Below are 6,150 nucleotides of genomic sequence, written 5' to 3'. Positions count from 1 at the left end.
GTTTTAGAGGTGTTCATGAAGAGGCTTAACTGATGGTAGGTATGGTGCATAAGAAGAAAACATTACTTTAGGGATGTTGCTTTTAGAATACTGAGAATTTCATGAAGATTCCAATTTGAAAGAGCGGTGGTCCAGAATGGTCATGCAAGATTAATTACTTCCTTCTTCCATGGATTTCTGAACTTGCTTTGGCTAATGCCAAGCAATTTTTAGAGAAGCCAATAGGAGAGCTTCAGGCACCCAGTATGAACCAACATTGACCCTGAGAACCCCATGAACTCCCTCAAATAAAACAAGGTAACCTTTCTTAAACCCTTTAACTCCCTCGAATTAAACAAGGTCCCAGAAAATATTAATATTTATATGATTTCTATTTTTTTTGAAGATGGAGTCTTGCTCTGTCTCCCAGGGTCGAGTGCAGTGGCACGATCTCGGCTCACTGCAACCTCTGCCTCCTGGGTTCAAGCAATTCTCCTGCCTCAGTCTCCTGAGTAGCTGGGATTACAGGCACGCGCCACCACATCCGGCTAATTTTTGTATTTTTAGTAGAGGTGGGGTTTCGCCATGTTGGCCAGGCTCGTCTTGAACTCCTGACCTCAGGTGATTGCCCACCTCGGCCTCCCAAATAGTTGGGATTACAGGCGTGAGCCATTGCGCCAGGCCAATTTCTAATTTTATATTTAAATATTGCTTTAATCAACATCCATGTCCATTATTCTTTCCCTAGACTAAACTCATAGAAATGGAACTTTGAGGTCAAAACGTATACATATTTTTGAAGCTGTTGGCACTTGTTGCAGAAATGCATATTAGAAAATTTGTAACAATTTACTATTTAGAAAATTTGTAACAATTCACTATCTGCTAGCATTATGTGAATTAAGGCATTCTATTCCATACTCCTCATCCAACCTTGTGATGTTTATTACTTTTCAAAAGCATTTGTCAGCCTGATAAAGATGTTAATTTAATTAACTTATGTGCTTATTAGTATATTAATTTATGTATTATATTAATTTGTATATCTTTCATAATAGTATAGTCTATTTTTATATTTTTATGGCACATAAATATTTCTGACCTCTCTTGTGGCATTTCTTCAATTTGTTTAACTTTTTCATTGCTTTCCCATCATTCGTCTGTGTCTATCTGCTCTAATCTATGTTTAGAAGAACTTGTTCCAACATATAAGAGTGACAGTGTTGGTCAGACCAACAAAACATTTTCTAATAGTTAGGATTATTCAGAAGTAGAATAAGGTATTTTTTGAGGCAGCAAACTTCTTGCTGGAAGCATCTATCTTTGGAGATTGCTCCAGTTGCTAGTGGTTTGGAATAAATCTTTCAGCTGTCAATTCTACTCCTGAAGCTCTAAGATCCCTTTGAATTTTCATACAAAACATTTTACACTTTGGTGCCTGGTTTGTTCCCTGAATGAATTAAAAAATTAATATGTGTCCACATAGTTGAGTATAGTTTGGAAACACTTGTCCCTTTATAGGAAGTAAGAGCCAGTAAGATAACTTTTGGTAACTTACTTAAGCCTGGACTAATGTCCACCCATAAACTCAGCAAGTGAGTTGCTCTTCTTCCATGGAAGCTTAGACAGCGACACAGCATGTGCAAAGCTTTGTTTTCATTTACACACCCATTTGAAATAATACAGTAAGGCAACACCAAAGGCAATTATCATTTTAACATGAAATGTAGCATTAGTTTTTTCCACTTTCAACATAAACAGTGCATCTATAGTCTGCTTAACACTAAAAGGTAATTTACTCCTAATGAACAGAAGAGTTGTAAAAAAAGCAGTGTCATGATATAGGAAGAGCGGTGACTAATGGTTTTTAATGGAATTATGCATGCTTGATTCTTATTATCATAATTAGGTTTTCTCATGTTATGGGTTTTGTGGGTTTGTATTCTAGTAGAGTACTAAATCAATAGCAGCCTCATCGGGGTCTGGAAAAAAAGTTCAAGCCAAGTGAACTTTCCCATATGGATATAAAATAAACTGCCATAAATTAACATGAGAGTTTTTTTTCCATGCTTGTGTAGTGCCTGAATTCACCTTTTCTTTGCTCATGGATACAATTACATCATATTTGGAGAAGACAAAGTTACCAAAGTAAGAAAAAATGAATGTGCTGTCATGTCACCTTTTCTTATCTCTTTCCCTTTAATTCTTATTTTCTGCAAGTTAATTTGGAATCCTTGCTATGGTAGGATGAATTATTTTATAAGATGAGGCAAGAAAGGAAAAAATAAAAGTATATTAAAAAGATAAGTATATGTAAAAAAGAAATTAAAAACACAGAGGCCAGGCTTTGCCTACAGGTCTCATTATATACCAAGGACTATTGCAAGCACTCTTCCAGTGATATAAAAAAAATTCTCTTGGGGCACTTTTGTCATTTGGTTGGCTCTTGTATCACCATCATTTTGTATCATTAATGCCATCATAATGCAAACATAAATAGGGCCATCACTTAAGGTCTTATTCTGTATAAAATATGTTAAAATTGATGGATTTTTGAAATCACAGTTTGATGTGGATGCCAATGGTAGTGATAAATATTAGATCCTTACCTAATTAGGTCCTATTAGGACCAGTGTACCAGGGTCCTGGGCTTTGCCATTTACACGTTACATGATCTCATTTAATTATCATAACAATCTAATGAGGTAGATGCTATTATTAGAATCCATTTAATAGACGAGGAATCTGAGGCTCAGAGTAGTTTAATAACTTGACCAAATAAGAAATAGAATGGGGATAGGGGCTTAGTTCTGGTTTCAGAGCCTATATTCTCTTTATTTTTTATTTTTTATTTTTTTTGGAGATGGAGTCTTGCTCTTTTGCCCAGTCTGGAGTGCGATGGCACAGTCTGGGCTCACTGCAACCTCCACCTCCCGGGTTCAAGCGATTATCCTGTCTCAGCCTCCCCAGCAGCTGGGACTACAGGCATGTGCCACTGTGCCTGGCTAATTTTTTGTTTTTGTATTTTTAGTAGAGACGGGGTTTTGCCATATTGGCCAGGCTGGTCTCGAACTCCTGACCTCAGGTGATCCACCCACCTTGGCCTCCCAAATTGCTGGGATTACAGGTGTGAGCCACGGTGCCTGGGCCAGAGCCTATATTCTTCATCAGTATGATTTGTTAACTAGCCACCAACCATTCCAGAGGGAAAAACTTGAAAATTGACAAACATAAAGGAAACATGAAAAATTTAAACCATGTATTCATTTAGAAAGTCAAGGGCTAAGCATGTAAGCAGATGAGAACACAGAATGGGACTTTGATAACAATGGTGATGGATCACATGGAATAAGCCACCATGGGCAGTACTGTTAAGTAGGCTCCGTTTCAACTTGGAATCTTCTCAAGTTTTCCTTTCATCCTTTCCCTATCCCTCTCTCCCTCCTTCTGTCCGTCCCTCCCTCCTTCCTTCCTTCCTTCCTTCCTTCCTTCCTTCCTTCCTTCCTTCCTTTCCTTCTTTTCCTTCCTTTCCTTCCCTCCCTCCCTCCTTCCTACCTTCTTTCCTTCCTCAGGGAGATGTCCCCTAGAATTCAAAGGTCTTTGCTAAGTTTTAGTGATAATATTGAAGGTTTATCCCATGGTAATATCCCTGTCTGTATATTCTGTATATTATTCTTAAACTGTATACACGAAGCATAATGGTTTATATATATAAAAGTTGGCCAGAATTTTTCAGTCACTCTCTCTAAAGCTCCCAGAAGTGAATTCAAGTTTCACAACATGAAAGAAGCTTGGAACATATTCAAGGAAGTCATTAACGATTTATTAGAGCACAAATGCATCAACTTTTAGTTTTCTTAAAATGGGCTGTGAACTATAAAGGGCCCTAAAACTAAAATAGAAGCTGGAGGAAGAGATAACAGGGAGTAACTTATGTCAAATCAGGAGACAGGCTATTTGTAATTGTTCTAGAGATTGATCTGAAGTAGTGAAAGGAATATGGACAAGAAAGCTCACTTAGGTAGATTCTCATTCTGGTAAGATCAGTGACGAGTTAAATGATCTTGAGCAAGGTAAATAACCATGGTTCATCTGAAAAATGAAGTTGATAATGTATTCCTCATTGCATTTTTTGAGGGCTAGATATTTTAATATCTGTAACATATTTAATACTAAACGGTGCCTAGCAAATGAAAGATGCTGAATGACGGTTTCCACCTTCCTTTGCTTTTCATATCTTCCTGGTGGTGAAAATAAGATGCTCCTCACAAGCAGGAGACTGGTAACTGCTTGGTTCCAAAAAGTATTAGTCAATCTGTGAAAGATTATCAATAAAATTATAGGTAACATGCACTGAAGACATTGCATCCTTCCTGAGCAGTTCTGTGCTAGCTGTTCCTATATATAGCTCCTAATTCAAGCTTACAATGTGCTTGCAAGGTAGGTGCAATCATTCCCTACTTACAGAGGAGAAAAAGAATGTGTATAACATGCCCCAAATCACAAGTGCACACCTGGGCTTAACCAGGGCCAACATTCATATCCAGATATTATTAAACTATAAAATTAGTGTTCTTTCTACTCAAACACATACTTGTGTTAAAGACTATTTTACTAAGATGTTACTGGAAAACTTAGATTACAAGACTACATTTTGTTATTTACTTTATTTTTTCTAAGCTTTTAATTTTTTAAAATTTGATTTTGTAATATTTGACTTATGTGTAGGAAAGTCATATGCATCATACATGGTTATGAAGCAAGATAACAAAAATACTTGTGAATCCATCCCTGACTTAAGAACTAAGACGTCTCTGAACTTTTTTTTGCAGTTTAAAGATTTTGTTTCTTTATTTCTTCTAAAAAAAATAAAGGGATACATGTGCAGAGCATGCAGACTTGTTACATAGGTATACATGTGGCATGGTGGTTTGCTGCACCTATTGACCCGTCCTCTAAATTCTGTCTTCAGGCCGTGGTGTGTGTTGTTCCCCTCTCTGGGTCCATGTGTTCTCAATGTTCAATCCCCACTTATGAGTGAGAACATGCAGTATTTGGTTTTCTGTTCCTGTGTTAGTTTGCTGAGAATGATGGCTTCCAGCTTCATCCATGTCCCTGCAAATGATGGGATCTCATTCCTTTTTATGGCTGCATAGTATTCCATGGTGTATATGTGCCGCATTTTCTTTATCCAGTCTATCACTGATGGGCATTTGGGTTGGTTCCATGTCTTTGCTATCATAAACAGTGCTGCAATAAACATACGTGTGCATGTGTCTTTATAGTAGAATGATTTATATTCCTTTGGGTATATACCCAGTAATGGGATTGCTGGGTCAAATGGTATTTCTGGTTCTAGATCCTTGAGGAATTTCGATACTGTCTTCCAGAATGGTTGAACTAATTTACATTCCCACCAACAGTGTAAAAGCATTCCTATTTTTCCACAGCCTCGCCAGCATCTATTGTTTCTGGACTTTTTAATAATGGCCATTCTGTCTGGTGTGAGATGGTATTTCACTGTGGTTTTGATTTGCATTTCTCTGATAATCAGTAATGTTGATATTTTCTTCATATATTTGTTGGCATAAATGTCTTCTTTTGAGAAGTGTCTGTTCATATGCTTCACCCACTTTTGGATGGGGTTGTTTGTTTTTTTTTCTTGTAAATTTCTTTAAGTTCCTTGTAGATTATGGATATTTGCCCTTTGTCAGATGGGTAGATTGCAAAACTTTTCTCGCATTCTGTAGGTTGCCTGTTCACTCTGATGATAGTTTCTTTTGCTGTGCAGAAGCTCTTTAGTTTAATTAGATCCCATTTGTCAATTTTGGCTTTTGTTGCAATTGCTTTTGGTGCAATTGCGTTTGTTGTTTTAGTCATGAAGTCTTTGCCCATGCCTATGTCCTGAATGGTATTGCCTACATTTTCTTCTAGGATTTTCATGGTTTTGGATTTTACATTTAAGTCTTTAATCCATCTTGAATTAATTTTTGTATAAGGTGTAAGGAAGGGGTCCAGTTTCAGTTTTTTGCTTATGGCTAGCCTGTTTTCCCAGCACTGTTTATGGAATAGGAGATCTTTTCTCTTTTCCTTGTTTTTGTTAGGTTTGTCGAAGATCAGATGGTTGTAGATGTGTAGTGTTACTTCTGAGTTCTCTGTTCTGCTACCATT

This window comes from Gorilla gorilla, chromosome 14 (assembly GCF_029281585.2).
Source record: "Gorilla gorilla gorilla isolate KB3781 chromosome 14, NHGRI_mGorGor1-v2.1_pri, whole genome shotgun sequence".
NCBI lineage: Eukaryota > Metazoa > Chordata > Mammalia > Primates > Hominidae > Gorilla > Gorilla gorilla.
This window is presented reverse-complemented; position numbering follows the sequence as displayed.